Here is a 19,169-nt window from a genome sequence, read left to right on the forward strand (position 1 = left end):
TATAGTAGTTTGTCTATCCTTGGTACTTACTATCCTGTTCACCCTGAGTAGCTGACTTCTAGGTAATGACTCCACCAATGTTCTAGGTCGAAAACTGTTATACTGAAGGAGGTAATTTTTATTGGTTTCCCTAATGTAAAGATCAAACTCCAAGAGCCGGCCTGTTTTAATAACCCGTGTATCTAAAAAAGGTATAAATTCTTCACTATAGTTCACAGTAAATTCCAGGCCCCTTACCTCTGAGTTTAGCTCACCAACAAATCGTAGTAAGGACTCAACGTCGCCCCACCATACGCCAAATATATTGTCTATATACCGAAGCCAAACGGCTCCATACCTTCTGAATAATTAATTCTGATAGACGTTGTTTTCCTCCACCTCATTCATAAAGAGGTTGGCGTATGATGGGGCCATGTTGGAGCCCATTGCTGTTCCTGTTATCTGTACATACCAATGGTCCTTCAATAGGAAATAATTCCAGTACTAAATTAATCTCAAGAGTTCCTCTATGAAACCCACTTGTTCCGGACTGTACCCCCTGTTCACCAATAAAGTCTTCTTAACCACTGCTATTCCAGTTTCATGCTTAATAGAAGTATACAGACTTTTTACATCCATGGTGAACAGGAGGTACTTGTCACTTGGAAACTCAAGTGCCTTCGCTTTTTCTAAGAAATCATTGGTATCTTTAAGGTAACTCGCCATTTTCATGATCTCTGGCTGGAGAATCCTATCAATAAATCTAGAAATGTTGGTATAGCTGGAATCCACACTAGAAACAATTGGCCTGCCTGGCGGTTTCTGACAGTTTTTATGAACTTTTGGGACTGTATAAAAGATGGGGTTGTGTGGGGAGCTGACATATAGGTAATCCATAAGTTTATTATTTATAATGCCAACATCTAAAGCCCTCTGTAAAACATTCATAATCTCTTTCTGAATATTACCCAATGGATTACTCCTTAGCATTCTATATATGTCACTATCACCCAATTGGGACAATGCCTCATTTATATAATAGGATTTATCTAGTATAACAGTTGCCCCACCCTTATCAGCCCCCTTCAGTATAATTTTATGATTGTTTTTTAAAACCTCCAAAGCATCACAGTCCTCCCTAGAAAAATTAGACAGGGTAATTTTATTGCCTTTATGCCACATTTTAGTGTGGTCTTTGTTTTTATATTCAACTCTCAAACGAGACACCCCATTCTGAATCAAGTTAGTGAAAGTGTTAACACCATGATTGTTTATATTTGTGTTAAATTTGCCCTTTTTACTTAAACCTAGGTTTTGCAATGACCATTCATAGTTATTTACATTAACATTGTCAGGAAAGTTTTCATGCTTAAACCACACTTTTAATTTTACATTGCGATATAATCTCTGGAGGTCTTTGTCAATTTCAAAGAAGTCTGTGTTACGATATGGGCAATATAACAGACCTTTATTTAATAAGTTAAGTTCTTTGTCTGTCAGCAAATATTCAGAGGTGTTAATTGCAATATTGTGTCGTTCTCTTTTTACCTCTTTGTCTGCGGTATATTGTACTAATGTCTCTTCATGGTCTTTTTGCGCTCTGATCTGCGCACCTCGTCGGCTGTGCCCATGATGTTTGCGGCCCGCTCTGTGGCTCCAGCGTTTTCCTCGCCGCTGGTTGACTCCAAAGGGGAGGATCCTTGTGATGACGTCTCGGGAGTGCTAGATTCTCCTGTTGCTCCTCCCTGACGTTGCCTACGCTGTGCTGTTCTCTTTTTTGTTTTTTGTGGACATTACACTGCCGAGTTAACTTGCACATAGAGGAGAATATTACAAGATGCAGACCGGCAATAATGAATCACAGGGAACAGATGGCAGCATTATGTTTGCCTATACCGATATTGATGCAGCAAGGATTACAGCCCTTACGAAGGGTTCAAGAGATTTCCTGAGACCGACACCCGGGGAGACTATGAGTAAGGAATATGAGACTCTAAGACTAGTGTTCCCTCTAAGGGCAGTTTTGTGAGCAGCCCAGCAGTGAAACAGTTAAATACAGCAATTAGCAAACACTACACAATGCAGACTACAAGGTGTGGTTACCTTATTAACTGTTTCACTGCTGGGCTGCTCACAAAACTGGCCTTAGAGGGAACACTGTCTAAGACTGAAACAAATGAAATGGGAGCTGCACGCTACTACATTAGCGGAATATTACAGAGTAAAAAGGATTCCAAGGGGCCTTCGCATGAGCACCTGTCCAACTCTGTTAAGTAATAACAAAACATATTGCGACAAGTTTGAAGCCATCCTGAATAAATGCTCGTACGATCTTATGGTTTGGGCGGTCGAGGAGGACACCATTAACAAGCATAGAGAGGAATTACCTACCTCTACGTCAACAGAGGAGTTTGAGAAGATGGAAACGAGGATCGATGCAAGAATACAGGATGAGCAAAATGTCATCACGGAAACAAAAAGATCTAAATTTCAGAGAGATGAGGAGGACTATCGTTTGAGTAAAGTGTATCATTGGCGTGGCAACCAAGTTAACCGGCGAACACAAGGACCCAGGGGGAGACGCAGGTACAACCAGAGTAGGCAACGTCAGGGAGGAGCAACAGGAGAATCTAATGCTCCCGAGATGTCATCACAAGGATCCTCCCCTTTGGAGTCATCCAGCGGCGAGGCAAATGCCCGAGCCACAGAGAGGGCCGCAAACATCATGGACACCTCTGACGAGGTGCGCAGATCAGAGCGCAAAAAGACCACGAAGAGACATTAGTACAATATACCGCAGACAAAGAGGTATATAGAGAATGACACAATATTGTAATTAACACCTCTGAATATTTGCTGACGGACAAAGAACTTAACTTATTAAATAAAGGTCTGTCATATTGCCCATATCGTAACACGGACTTCTTTGAAATTGACAAAGACCTCCAGAGATTATATCGCAATGTAAAATTAAAAGTGTGGTTTAAGCATGAAAACTGTCCTGACAATGTTAATGTAAATAACTATGAATGGCCTTTGCAAAACCTAGGTTTAAGTAAAAAGGGCAAATTTAACCCACATGTAAACACTTTCATTAACTTGATTCAGAACGGGGTGGCTCTTTTGAGAGATGAATATAAAAACAAAGACCACACTAAAATGTGGAATAAATGCAATAAAATTACCCTGTCTAATTTTTCTAGGGAGGACTGTGATGCGTTGGAGGTTTTAAAAAAGAATCGTAAAATTATACTGAAGGGGGCTGATAAGGGTGGGGCAACTGTTATACTAGATAAATCCTATTATATAAATGAGGCATTGTCCCAATTGGGTGATAGTGACACATATAGAATGCTAAGGAGTAATCCATTGTTTCTAGTGTGGATTCCAGCTATACCAACATTGTGAGATTTATTGATAGGATTCTCCAGCCAGAGGTCATGAAAATGGCGAGTTACCTTAAAGATACCAATTATTTCTTAGAGAAAGCGAAGGCACTTGAGTTTCCAAGTGACAAGTACCTCCTGTTCACCATGGATGTCAAAAGTCTGTATATTTATATTAAGCATGAAACTGGAATAGCAGTGGTTAAGAATACTTTATTGGTGAAAAGGGGGTACAGTCCGGAACAAGTGGATTTCATAGAGGAACTCTTGAGATTAATTTTGTACTGGAATTATTTCCTATTCCAGGACCAATGGTATTTACAGATAAAAGGAACAGCAATGGGCTCCAACGTGGCCCTATCATACGCCAACCTCTTTATGAATGAGGTGGAGGAAAACAATGTCTATCAGAATGAATTATTCAGAAGTTATGGAGCCATTTGGCTTTGGTATATAGACAATGTATTTGGCGTATGGTGGGGCGACGTGGAGTCCTTACTACGATTTGTTGGTGAGCTAAACTCAGAGGTAAGGGGCCTGGAATTTACTGTGAACTATAGTGAAGAATTTATACCTTTTTTAGATACACGGGTTATTAAAAAAGGCCGGCTCTTGTAGTTTGATCTTTACATTAAGGAAACCGATAAAAATAACCTCTTTCAGTATAACAGTTTTCACCCTAGAACATTGGTGGAGTCATTACCCAGAAGTCAGCTACTCAGGGTGAACAGGATAGTAAGTACCAAGGATAGACAAACTACTATATTGAAAGAAATGGCAAAAAAAATCACAGATAGGGGTTACCCAAGTAAATTATTGGAAAGGACTATTGAGAATCTCGATAGGACAGCTGCTAAGACATCCAAGATGAATAAAGACAGGATGGTGTTTGTAAGTCAGTATAGTCCTTTGAGCAGTAAAATAGCTAAACTGATACGCCAAAATTGGCATATCCTTGAGGGATGTAATAAGCATATAGTACAGTTTAGGGATCCACCTTTGATGGCCTATAAGAGGGTGAGAAGTCTTAGGGACCATCTTGTAAGGACAGATGTAGGTTCCAATAAAGAATCTAGACAATCAGTAATAGGTAGTTAAAGGGTAGGCACTTTTCCCTGTTTAAGTTGCATGAGTTGCAATTCAATAATTAGGGGAGCCAATTTTAACCACCCAAGGAGTGGTAAGAAATACAATATAAAAGGATTTTTCACCTGTGAGACCACACATGTGGTCTACCTTATTAAGTGTCCCTGTTCTATGGTATATATTGGTGAAACAACTCGTAAGGCCAGACACCGAATGAGTCAACATCGATCAAATATCAGTTGTAAGAATGTAGAGGCACCTGTCTCTGGCCATTTCCTTGAGAAAGGACATAATATTAGCCAATTGAGATGGCAGTCAGATAATTGATCATATTGAACCAAATAGGAGTGGGATCGATAGGGAGTGCCTGTTGAAACAAAGGGAAATGTGGTGGATTCACAAACTAGAAACATTACAACCCAGGGGTCTGAACAAGGATTATGATCGCTCTTGTTTTTTCTAATAACATGTCTTTCAATGAGTTTAATTATAAAGTTTACACTATGTCTAGGATACTTACATTATATTAGTGTTTACTAAGCTGCATCAATATAGGTTTGTAATTATTTTTAGTTGGTGTCCTGTAGGAATACAAATTTATTGGTAGAATAGTTGAGCTGTACAATTAAATAAAATGTGTAAAGACATTTTTGAGGATGTAATATCCACTTGTTGCCACATGAGGGAGCTAGGACTCCATTCCTGGTGCTTTGGTGCCATACAGAGAATATTTAAAAGCCATTGTGTCATGATAATGTATATGAAGCATGAATAAGGGGCTGTGACCCCGAAACATTGCTTACATTTATGTGACTAAAATTGCCTATAATAGAAGTTGAGTGCTGGAGACTATCTTTATTTTGAGCCTATCTCGGGCACACTGCAGATCGAGGGACTTAGAACACCAACAGCCTACATCTGATTCAATGGAACTCAGGGATGAAATTAAGGATCTTAGACGACATATTAGTCAGCTAGAGTTTAAGAAAACCCAAACTAACCTGTTTAAATTAAAACAACTTATGTACTCAAAGGGTAACACAGCAGATGCCTCCCGTATCCATGAACTTAAATGTGGCATTCAGACGTTTAGGCTCCCTTCCCTAATAGGTCAACAGTTTAGTAAATACTACTCTGCCCTGTACAATATACAAGATAAGGAGACAGTACAGCCAGCCCCTTTGGAGGCTATAGGTTCCTTCCTACACTCTTTGAAGCTCCCTACCCTTAATGAAGCCCAAAAAGAAACCCTAGATAGTCCTATTATGTGTCAAGAGGTCAAACAAGTTATAAAAAACCTAAAACCCTTTAAAGCCCCAGTTGAAATGGTTTGCAACTGCAGAATCTGTCTCGTAGTTATTAGTATCCCTTATGTAAGGGATACTAATAACTACGAGACAGATTCTGCAGTTGCTAACCATTTCAATTATGTACATTTTTCTAACAAAGCTGAATTTTTCTACAAATTATTGATGTAGCTATAGTTCCACGAAGGGGTGGTAATAAGTCTAAAATCTTAGAGAAGAAAGAACTATATTGGATTTTAAAACTTAAAACTTGTCATCCTACTGGTATGAATAGGGAGTGTGATGTAAGTTACTTTATAGATAATTAGTTTTTTTCCAACACTCTAATTTTTTATTCTTTTCATTATTTCAGTCATTTATCTATCCACATATACATCCTCTGCATTTGACTCTTACAAGTTGTCATGACTTTATTTAGAGTATCTATATATGTGCTTTCTATATATATATATATTATTCCCTGTGCTTTATGGGTTTTGTAATATAATATAGTTTATATAGTATGTGCATTGTTGTTTATGAAATATTAAGTGTCATTTACATTGCTTTCATATTAGTTATCAGTTTCATACTAAGTCCGTTTTATACATTATCTATCATTACCCTGTGTCAACTAGGGACTATCTATGTTTTTAACCAGGTTTACAGGCAGTTAAGGGGTTAATATTTCCCTTCTTACAGCCTATAAATTGTCTAGGTTGTAACATAGACGACAGTCTATGAGTAAGCGCCACTAGGGGGCGTGAAACGCGTAAGACCTCTGTCCACCCTGTCTGTCAGTCTGCCTTTTTACCATTGTATTCGTCTTCAATAAAGGATTTATTTTTTACCCAATTTTTGTGGGTCTGTTCTGTAGTGCCTGCCACCTAATCCTTTTTTGGACTCAAATAGTAGGTGGAGGAGTATTGAGCAGGCATATTTGCCCTTTAATTTATGCCTGAGGTATCTAATCTGGACTCCCCCACACTGTCGAAGAAATATAGCTGTAGATAACCCTATCATTAGAGAATGTCTTACCCTCTGGGAACAGATAAGACAAACAGGTAGCACCTCACCCATCACTTCTATTTCAGATCTTCTCACGGGCCTGCCTGACTCCCATGCTGCAACATGGGCTCAACTAGATTTCAAGAAGGTTGCAGACCTGTGGTCCACGGTCTCGCAGGGCAACTATGTCACCCTTGACCAGATTAAGGGTTCGATACAGGTACCACCATTTCTGATATTTCAGTATACTAGAGTAGTTAGCCTACATTCCAGTTGGGGATTTAAACCCTCATCCTCTCGCCAACAAACACTTTGGGAAGCTAGATGGCAACAGGGGCTCGGGTTGGGTAAACCACTGTCACTACACTATAGCCTAATGGAAGGAGCAATACCTGTAGATAAGGCCACCCACATCTTGAATTGGGAGCAAAAGCTAGAGATCTCGGTACTCACCCAAGACTGGCAATGTACGCTCTTACTAACTAAAAAGTCACTGCATTGTGTTATCATTTAGGAAACTTATTTGAAACTCCTCCTGCACTGGTACTATGTCCCGGCTAGGTTAGCTAAGCTCTTCCCTATTGCCTCTCCTAAATGTTGGAGGGATTGTGAGCACATAGGGGACATGACCCACATCTGGTGGAGCTGTCCCAAACTCAAGCCACTTTGGAACACATGCTTTAATATACTTTTCAGACTAGGGATCACTCTGCCTTGAACTCCGGCGATGGCCCTACTCCACTTAGGTTCCTGTAAATTGCCCAAATACCAGGGTCTTCTCTGCATATACCTATTTTCTGCAGTTAAACTCTCCATTGCAAGAGCATGGAAAAGAGTGAATCCTCCCTCCTGGTTGGAAATTGTTACAGCCATGGCGTATATATACTCCGTGGAGAAAAATGTATTTTACACCTTAGAGAAGTCGGTCCTGTTTCAAATGACTTGGGCTGATTGGAAGGATAGATTCAATACCCACTGGCTCCCCAGTTTTGACACATAAGGTGGTTTCCACTCTCCCTGTGCAAGATCCTCAGGTAAACTCGAGATACACTACTACTGACCCTGCCATTCCTATTTAGGTATTTCCAATAATGTTGCAGGTTTTTGCCCCAACTTTCCTTGCTCCTCCCATTCCCTCTCCCTCCCAGACTACATGGATAGAATCAGTTTACTCTCCTATGTAGCTAGGTGAGATTTTGGAAATGTGGGCGTATATTGACTTTTTTGTATTTCCTTAATATTGCAGGCTCATATGTTTGTGTGTTTTTGGAAATATAGTACGCTCTAAGACGTATAGTTGTTATCTTGTTCTGAAAATTTAATAAAGCATTTATTTATAAAAGAAAAGAAAAAAGAAAGAAAACGAGACATTGGGTATTGCATTTGGCTGTGAAGTTTTTCCTAATTTAGTTTATGGCATACCATTTACAGTTGAACCTGATCATAAACCCTTAATAACTATTTCACACAAAGAATTGTGGAAACCACCAACAAGAATTAAGAGGTTACTTTTGAAGTTACAGAAATATGATTATATATTGGAATACACCCCAGGAAGACATTTATTAATTGCAGATACTTTATCTCGAATTTGGACAGAGTGTCATAGATCACTCAGTGATGGAACTGACTCAGATATAGAGCTGCATGTCAATAGTGTTAAAATGTCTGGAGCCATTTCATCATGGCAGAGATTACAAAAGGCAACTGGAGAAGATGAAACTCTTATAAATATAATGCAAGCCATCAATTCTGCAAGTAAAAAGGTATACATGTCCAAGCAGTATTTGCAAAATAGGGAAGAGCTTTCAGTGTTTGATGATGTTCTTCTGAAAGGCAACAGATTGGTAATTCCTGTATCACTGAGAAGAGAAATGTTAACTAAAATACACGAAGGGCATTTAGGAATACAAAAATGCAGAAGGAGAGCTAGGGTAGTTCTTTTCTGGCCAAAAATGATGACTGATATCACAAACTTAATCTCTGCATGCCCAACTTGTCAGTCCTTTCAATCTGCTCTCCCTAAAGAAACTCTCATGCAGGAAGAAATGGTGAGGATTCCATGGCATACAGTAGGTGTGGATCTCTTTTCATTGAATGGCCAGGATTAAATAGCCATATTAGATGCTTACTCCACCTATCCTGAAGTTGCCAAATTGAGAAATAATTCTTCAGAACAGGTGTGTGAGAAATTACGAGCAGTGTTTTCAAGGTATGGCATTCCAAATGTCTTAAAGTCAGACAGTGGCCCCCAGTTTTCATGTAAATATTTTCAAGCATTTTCTGAGGAATTTGGATTTACACATATATCTAGTTCCAGATATTCCCAGAGTAATGGATTAGCAGAGACTGGAGTCAAAATTATTAATAGGTTGCTTGCAAAGGCAGGAGAGAATCCACAAACAACTTTACTTAATTATCGCGCTACACCACTAGAAGGAGGAAAGTCTCCAGCAGAACTGTTTTTTGGCAGGCAGATAAAAACTAAATTACCTCAGTTGGCTCTTACCCAGTACCATGCAAACAGCAAATTACACAAAATGTATTGGAAGAGGAAAGAGAACATAAGAGAACATCAGAAGAGAAACTATGACAGGGGTTCAAAAGATCACATGGAGCTGCATGTTGGGGGCATTGTGAAACTATGGACAGGACAAAAATGGGACAATGAAGCTGTTGTGATGCATAAAGTGGCAGAACGGTCATATGAAGTGAAAACCTCAGAAGGTTTAGTTCTTAGACGAAATCGTAGACATTTACTGAAGATACCAAAATGTGCAGGGTCCAAAATGCTGCAAACTGACAAGGCATTGTTTAGTGATACAGATAGATTATGGGGGGGGGGGCTGAAGATAAAAGGACACTGCCTGAGGAAAATGGAGCAGTAGGACATGACATTGCCATTTCATGAAGCGGATATGGAATAACTTGACAGAGCAGAGAGCATTAACAATGAACTAAATGACACTGAAGCATCTCTGCCAGAATCTCCAATTGTTAACAAATTACAAATATACATCTAGTGGCAGAGCAAACAGAAAGCCACAAAGACTCATTGAGGAATGTTGAGAAGTAAACTTGTCAGTTAGGTTTGATTGTTATTTATTTGTTGTTCTCATGTTTGCTGTTATATTTATATTGTTTATTTGTTTGTTTTTTGTTTCTAAAAAGGGGAAGATGTGTTGAGTATAGTTTGCAGTGAACTTTCATTATATTTCATTATATCATTGCTACAGGAAGTGAGTTCAAGGGGCAGGGGGACAAAGGAAACAGGAAGAGTTCTAGTTGAGTTTAGTTTGGAGTTGCATTGCAGTCAGTCATGTAATAAAGTTATTGCAGAAAAGCAGCCTGTCTCTTTCATCATCAGTTAAAAATAAGCAGCGAAGTAGCATAACAGGTAGATACATGGGTTATAGTGAGTTGACAAATAGATGGGAAGGGGTTTTATTTGATAAACATCAGAAAGGTATTCACATGGATTGGAATCAAGACGATAATTTGGTAACCACTGTTGTAAAAGTTACTTTACTTATTAACTTGTCCTGCACTGGTCAGCACACAATGGTTGTGACTACTTCATTTAATGTTTTTCATATATTTTTTTGCTATCTTTAATAACAATTTGCCAGAAATCTGTAAAACATTAAATGTTTATAGAAACATAAGGGCTTGTAGCAGGAAGCAGATCTGGACCTCTGTGAGAAGAAGCATACTAGCATTTTGCTATAAAATGACAGCTTTATGGAAACAGTGGGTCTGGGAAATGTAAAGAAAGATATACAGCTTGTTGAATACTGTATATGATCTTGTGGGTGCAGCAGAAATATAACTGAGATTTGCTGACAAAATTTGCTGTATATAAAACATTCCCAAAGACCAAGAATCTCCTTAGTTTTACCACAAAAATAACCATAGACACAATTTTGTGTATACAGATCTGACTGTCGTAGCCTGAGACAGTGATATATATGTAATGGCTATGAATTGTATATGGTGTTTGACGTATTGTATTGATTTTTATTGGAGGGTACTCAAAGTTATATCTTGACCAAACAAAAAATATACATTTTCACTTTAAAATATCATTAAACTAACATTTACTACCTTGCACATGACAACAAGCAGCAATTACACATATTAACATATTATTGTATAGAAAAGGGTTAAGTTAAAGCTAATTTAAATTATATTGAAGATCTATAAATGGACCTCCTTTATAAATACAAAGGGCTAGATTACAAGTGAAGCGCTAATTTATTGCGTTCCCACAAACAGGCAAGTTATTGCTACTGCGAGCTTGTGGTAGCAATTAGCGCTTATAAAATTACCCAGAGATCAGATCTCTGGTTAATTTTATAAATGTACCTCAATTGCCCCCAAACTTAAGTGCTATTTTTCTTTTTAAATGTCGCTTCCCCCCCCCAGTAAATATATATATATATGCTTATATACATATATATTTATGTGTTAATATGTATATATTAATGTGCATATATATTTACACTTTGCTGCCATCACTGCGCTACTTAACCCCTTCCCTGTGCTATGGAGCCTATAGAAGCGGGCTCTTATGAGTACAGTTACACTCATAATAACACTTCTAATAAAAATTTATTTAAAAAAATATTGCATAAAAAAGTTATAAGGGTCAAAGATAAGAAAAAAAAGGCAGGCAAAGGGCTTTAACATAGAGATGCATTTACATGTCTAAATATGTATATGTATGTATGTATATATATATTTGAAAAACAAGAGCAAAAGGGAACAAGGTTAGAAACCGGTCTCTGGGACTGAGCTAAGGAATAGTTCCTATTGGTGAGATAGTATGCCCAAAAGTTTGCTAATAGTTGATCTTTGCAGCTAGGTCAATAAATGACCGATTATCCAAAATATCTGTCAAAAATATTTTTTTGCAAAGAAAGGGAAATTTTGACTACAGCACACAAGAGTCAACTATATGGAGTGTATGTATAAACTCCAATTAACTTTAGGATAAATACAATGATTTAGAAATAGATAAATTGATTATGTATTAGTAACAATAAAAAAACACCAAATGAATCAAATGGAACAGATATACCACTATTATAATTGTGGCTACATCCGTTTTGAGTACAGTATTGCTAAATGGGAGGGCTATAAAAAACGATGTAAAATAATGCTGTGATACTAAAACATATGAAATAAAGATGCAAATGACACAAATTATGGATAGGTGTGCTGTACTGATAAGACAGTTCAAAATTCAGTGTACAATGTCATCCGGATAAGCTTTGGTTACATATAGCACAGGTCAGAGTCCGATAGTGTGGCGTATCTCAGCAGATTATACTTTGTAATGTTGATAAGCAGGTAAAGTTTTTTATATCCTTAAATGTGGCTGTAAATTTGGTATTCACCGACCAGAACCTCGATCATACGAGGTAAGAAACATGCTCTGCATACATTTCTTTATAGCATATCTATATCATATCATATATATATATATTCCACCAATGGCATGCACTCACTCCAAAATTATGCATTCACAGCCCAGAGAGAGAGAGAGTTTCAGACAAGAAGGAGGGCACTCACGGGTCTTTATTTCATCATATCAAACAAAAGTCGACCTTTTCAGCTCTTGTAGTGCAAGAGCCGAAACGTCGACTTTTGTTTGATATGATGAAATTAAGTATCTGTTTTGATATTAAAAAGACCCGTGAGTGCCCGCCTTCTTGCCTGAAACTTTCTCTCTCTCTCTCTCTCTCTCTCTCTCTCTCTCTCTCTATATATATATATATACATACAAAGTTCAAAAAGGGTATGCAAGATGCATAATTTTGTTTTTCATCTAAACCTATATGTAGGTATAGATACATATTTTACCAAAAACAATTTTTTATATATATATATATATATATATATATATATATAAATATATATATATATATATATATATATATATATATATATATATATATATATAGATAGATAGATATAACACACAGAGAAAGTCCAGCACTCACTTACAAGCTCTCAGCTAAGATTAAAAGCAAAAATGGAAAGGTTAGTTACCACATTTGGCCAAATGGGACAAGCCCAGGTACCACGTCAAGGTCCTTTCCAAAAACCTGGGACCCTAAAACAGCCACACAATGCAAGCTCTCAATCCAATCAATCTGGGAACAAGGGAATGGTGCACAGGCTTATGTAATCACCCTAGACATATACAAAACACGGAAGGGGACTGCACTCTCAGACCGGACCGGGTACACATCCCATGACCCTGCAACAAGCTCAGCCCTGGGTGCTCACTGGCACTCACAGAAAGCTGTGCTGTCCCCAGAGTCACAGGCAGTTAACCCCAGACAGGTCTGGGTGCAAGAACCATAGGAAAATTACAAAACGAATTAATACAACACACAGAGAAAGTCCAGCACTCACAAGCTCTCAGCTAAGATTAAAAGCAAAAATGGAAGGGTTAGTTACCGCATTTGGCCAAATGGGACAAGCCCAGGTACCACGTCAAGGTCCTTTCCAAAAACCTGGGACCCTAATACAGCCACACAATGGAAGCTCTCAATCCAAACAAACTGCGACCAAGTGAAGGGTGCACAGGCTTATGTAATCACCCCAGACATATACAAAACACGGAAGGGGACTGCACTCTCAGACGGGACCGGGTACACACCCCTTGACCCTGCAACAAGCTTAGCCCTGGGTGCTCACTGGCACTCACAGGAAGCTTTGCTGTCCCCAGAGTCACAGGCAGTTAACCCCAGACAGGTCTGGGTGCAAGAACCATAGGGAAAATTACAAAATGAATTAATACAACACACAGATAAAGTCCAGCACTCACTTACAAGCTCTCAGCTAAGATTAAATCAAAAATGGAAAGGTTAGTTACCGCATTTGGCCAAATGGGACAAGCCCAGGTACCACCTCAAGGTCCTCTCCAAAAACCTGGGACCCTAATACAGCCACACAATGCAAGCTTTCAATCCAAACAAATTGGGAACAAGTGAAGGGTGCAAAGGCTTACATAATCACCCCAGACATATATAAAACATGGAAGGGGACTGCACTCTCAGACGGGACCGGGTACACATCCCATGACCCTGCAACAAGCTCAGCCCTGGGTGCTCACTGGCACTCACAGGAAGCTGTGTTGTCCCCAGAGTCACAAGCAGTTATATATATATATATAAATCAGTGGTGGTGCAGCACTCTCAGAAACAGTCAAAACAAACACTTCTGCCCGGGGTGCACTTTAAAAGTAATACAAATAGTCCAAAATTGAAGGCACTCACTGGGTCTTATGTATCAGAAGAAATCTTTAATCAGGTGATGTTTCGGGGTCTCCCCATCCTCAAACCAACATACATGAAACAAACATAACTTACCCAACTTAAATAGGTCCATGTCCCCCACCCGTGGCACTGCCAGCGTTGTACCGGAAGTCCTGGCAACCATGTGTCTCAATTACATGCCATTGGTTGTCATGGTAACCAGGACACAACTTAGCGATCCACCGTGCATTGTCCCAAGTGCATATCTTAAAAGCATAAACAGTTACAGTAATATTTACATGGAAAGGAGGAGGACAACAATATAGCAGTGCTAATATACAGTGTGAGTATTGATGCATTAAATCACATATAATACTGACCAACCAATGGTATTGGGGGGCACGGCTCAACACGACCAATCCTATCACAAGTGAATCTACACCTATATCAATACACATAATCTAGTTAAACTGATTGGGTATGATTCTATGCGATGCAATATCTTTGTCATAATACACGGATAAAGGCACAACTCAATGCCTATAATTATCTGTATTTATTAGCAGATATCCCCATGGCAAGGTATTGCAGTATCAACATTAATTTGATTAATTTCATCTATAATTAACATATATCCAAACCTGTTTGTCACAATAGATTATATAAGTGGGTTAAGTACATATATGAAAATAGAGCACATCAAATAACATAACTGCCAAGTGTACATATATATATCTACTCGTCTGGAAGGGCGTGAAATAGAAACTATACATTATATATAAAGCCGTAATGGACTAAACATTATGTTAGAACCCTATATCGAACCAATTAGGGTTTTTATGGGCCAGAATTAAAAAAAATATTATTATAATTTATTAGTGTATATCTAGGCAGTAATTATATTAAATGCCTAATCCAAATAGACTAGAGATACCAATCTCGGACAAAGGTCTTGAAAAGGTATAGTTAACTTTCTCTCTCACTGGATAAGTAAGTGGATAAATATAGAGGGGAACTCTCATAAGTAGCAATGTCATTCGAGGTGGACATTTAGTCCTTGTGGTGCCATCGTGCCCAATTTATATATCCATCGCATTCATAATCTGTATTTATGAATAAATAGAACATATTCTGCTATGTAAAGAAAATTGGAATGTGAAATATTCATATTTTCATTTCGGGTTAGCGCAATTGAGAAAAGGGGATTGGGTTTGCACGCGAGTATTTTTTTTCCATTTTTGTGTTCCATTGAAGCCTATGGGGGGAATACATTAACGTGGTTTCAAAATTCGGAGTTCATCTTTTTACACGCCTTGGGTTAGTGCGAGCTAAAACATTTTACTTTCAACTTGTAATATAAGTGCTACCTGACGCGCACAAAAAACTTACTTCCAGCAGAGTTATCGCATGAGCGGGAGCAATAAATATCACTCCACTCGTAATCTAGCCCACTGAGTTTTAAATATAAAAATAATTTTCCAAGAAATTTAACAATTAATTAAAAATATAGGGATATAATACAATACTGTATATAATACAGTTTAACATAATGTAATATCATATAATACCATATCAAATAATCCAAGGCAATCTCATCTATATATTTTACTTGAAAAATAAATAAATTGTTAGGAAACTGCCAAAAACATGTTTTTTTTGTTTGTTATAATAAAAGATGTAAACGTAGCAAAGACAAAATCCAGGACCAGACAAAGAGCAGATGGCTCTATGCCTGTAAAATGAAATTACATATAAACATTTTACAATGATTTTTGATTTGCTAGGTCAAGTTGTACTGTATCTGATGATCTTGAAAATGCATCGCCAAGTGGCAAGCTATTAACTCCAACCCTGCAGCGTGTCATAGCCACTGAGAAATGCAAGTAACATAAAAACAGATGACAGCTAGCCCTGAAAGGATGTTTTAAAATGAAACACACCATGGGAACTTAAATACTCTGTTGCGATTATATTAAAGGATATGCTGTTAGCAGCCTAAATATTTTGCTTTTTCTGAGCCATCCCTGGTTTTTATGGTTTGACAGATTTGTGTTAAAAGTAGACGTTTTATGCAATCACAAGTAGTTTTACTTGACTTGTTACAACAAAAAATGCAAGTCATCAATTACATTAATAGCAGATAAGAAACAGGTCAGTGTATATTTTTATGTTTATTAACCTTTAATATAGCTTTACGCATATCCCAAACATTCTTGAACTCTCCATAAGACCTCAATTAAAAGTCTTATTGACCAAACAAATACCAAAGAAAAAGCGGCGCTAATCTGCAAATCAATGCAAAAGCAAATTAATAAAATGATATGCCTTTTTATCACATGCTTCTAGTAAGTGTGCGAGCTAAACACTGGAACAGTGTTTAGCTCGCCAGATGTTCTTTGCTGGGTGTTGTTAAATCAGGCCCATGTCTTCTTTTATGTATTCTCATCTTTTTACATGCTGATATTGAGTTATTTTGAGCAAGAGCTCCAGAGAGCACTTAAAATGTGGCCATCTCCTATGAGTTTCAGCTCCGCCCTCCCAAAATCGTTGTCATTTTATTATGCACTTGTTAATTATGCAGTTCTATTGGACTGAGTGGGCCTTTAAATAAATGTTTATGTACCTAGAAATAATATTCTGTTTCCTAAATGAGTTGCTGATTGGAGTAGCCATGTAAGTCCAGTGATTTAGACACAAAAATAACTGGTGTATTGCGTTAAGCAATGATATTTTTTTTAATGGACTAACAATACATTTAAAAAAACACAAGTTTTCAAGAGTTTCCTATCTTCCTCAAGTCTAAAGCATTCTTCCTTGGTATCATTGCTTAACACTTTTTGTATCAAAATGAATTGAATATATTCTAGATTTTATTTAACAAATTTTCCCTACTCTAATTTTGTTGGTCACCTTCAAAAATGTTGCTTAGTAAACCTCTGTAGAGATGTGTGAAGTTTGCAGCACTCTGTAACACAAAGTTACAAGCTTTTATATGATTTTCGTATGAAGTTATAAACTTTTGAGGCTATGGGGTTAATCTATTAATGTGCGAGCGGACATGATACGATGCAGTGTAACATGACCGCTGCACATCGATAAATGCAGACAGCATACGCATTCAGCATTTATCATTGCACCAGCAGTTCTTGTGAACTGGTGCAATGCCGCCCCCAGCAGGTTTGCGGCCAATCAGCCGCTAGCAGGGGGTGTCAATAAACCCGATCATATTCGATCGGGTTGATTTCTGTCTACCGCCTCACAGCAGGTGGACAAGTTATGGAGCAGCGGCTGCTCCATAACTTCTGTTCCCGGCAAGCTTGATAAATTAATCCCCTATTGCTCAAAGTTACAAACTTGTATGTGATACTTAGTAAAAAAATAGTTACATCCATATAGATTTCAGAATTTTGTAGATAATAAAAGTCAGGTATTACCTTCCTGCAGTGAAAGCCTGCTGTATTTGATCATTTAGGTTATTTAACTTTCTGGAAGAGACAATTCCTTAAATAGGTTCTATTTATTTCCCCTCTACAGCATTCACAGGGCTGAAGATAACGGATTCTTGCCAGTTGCTCTTTTAATTTTATGGTTAAAAAAATCTACTTAATAATGTGAGGTGTTTTAGATGGTTAACACACTCTGGGCCTGATAGTCTAAAGCTCAGAAGCTCTCTGCTCTGGTGAGATTATCTAAGACATCTTGTCATAATAATGAAAAAAGCCCCAAAAGCTTTCACTTGATTTCTCTCCATGATGAGCTTCTGATAATCAGACCCTCTAAAACATGCCTGGTTTTCATTATAGCTGAACTAGTGCACAGGTAAAATAATCAGCTGATGAGTGAAAGCAGGTTAGTAACCATGGTTACTGACCAGCTGATTACTTTACCTGTGCACTGGTTCAGCTATAATGAAAACCAGGCCTGTTGGGGGTACGCGAGGACCGCCTTTGGGAAACACTGGTCTAAAATAACCATATTATATTATTTGATTAAGAGCTATAAGCAAGGTTCCCTCTTGCTCAAAAGGACATGGAACCCGATTGTTTTAAAGATGGGCAAATGTTTTGCAATATTCAAAAATGTAAAGATATTTTAACACATTTGTTCACTTGTTTCGTATTTCGAATGTTTGCCAAAATTCTAACATTCGTTTTATGTAACAGTATTTCTTTAAATGTAATATTCAAATTATGCAATATTTGGAATAGAAACATATATTTGTATCTATTATGTATCAATTTACTAAATTCCCCACCACATGAACTATTGCACTTCTGAATAGCATTTGTAAAATTGAATTTTACATTCATTATGAACATTTGTAAACAAAAGTAACATTGGATTACCGAATTTTAATGGATTTTAATTCTTATCAACATTTGATTGTCCAAAACAAATGTCCACAGGACTATTCGTTCTACCAAACAAATTACACTTTCAGCACATTGGCCCATCCCAAGATTCAGACAGAGCATAAAATTAAAAATATTAATAGGTTTATTTCTTTTATAAATTTTGTTGTGTTTTCATAGTTATCTTTATTAAAATAGGTGGGTTGGTAGTTTGCACGTGTCTGGGGCAGTACCAAGCAGCAACCACTGCTGCTATCTAGTGCTCTAGCAATTGTATAACATTGTTAAAAGTGTTCTTGGAAAACTGCTGCCATATAGTATTCCAGACCCGTGTCCTGTACTAAATCTACCTACCTGCTTTTCATTAATGGTGGCAAAGAGAACAAAGTAATTTTAGCACTGTATAATCTGTTGGCATACTACAAGTAAATGATACTAATAATTATTTGATAATAAAAGTAAACTGCAAACTTTTTTTTAAATTGAACGCTCTACTTAATTCATAAAATAAAAATATGTGGGTTTCATGTGCAGTTCATTTTCTGCTTGTTCTAGTCTACTCACACGATCACCCTTTTATTTGTAGATTTGTTTTGACTTTTTCAGACCTGCACCCTATTCTGTGATCATGCAAGCTTATCTACAATAGCAATTATACGTTTTTGGAAACATGAAGAATTAAGTTTAGTTTGTTATTATTGTTTAGTTATAAAGCACCAACATATTACACAGAGCTGTGACATAAAGTATACAGTTATGGGGTACAATAAACAGACGATATATACATAAATTGTGCTGTCATGG

This window comes from Bombina bombina, chromosome 5 (genome assembly GCF_027579735.1).
Source record: "Bombina bombina isolate aBomBom1 chromosome 5, aBomBom1.pri, whole genome shotgun sequence".
Lineage (NCBI taxonomy): Eukaryota > Metazoa > Chordata > Amphibia > Anura > Bombinatoridae > Bombina > Bombina bombina.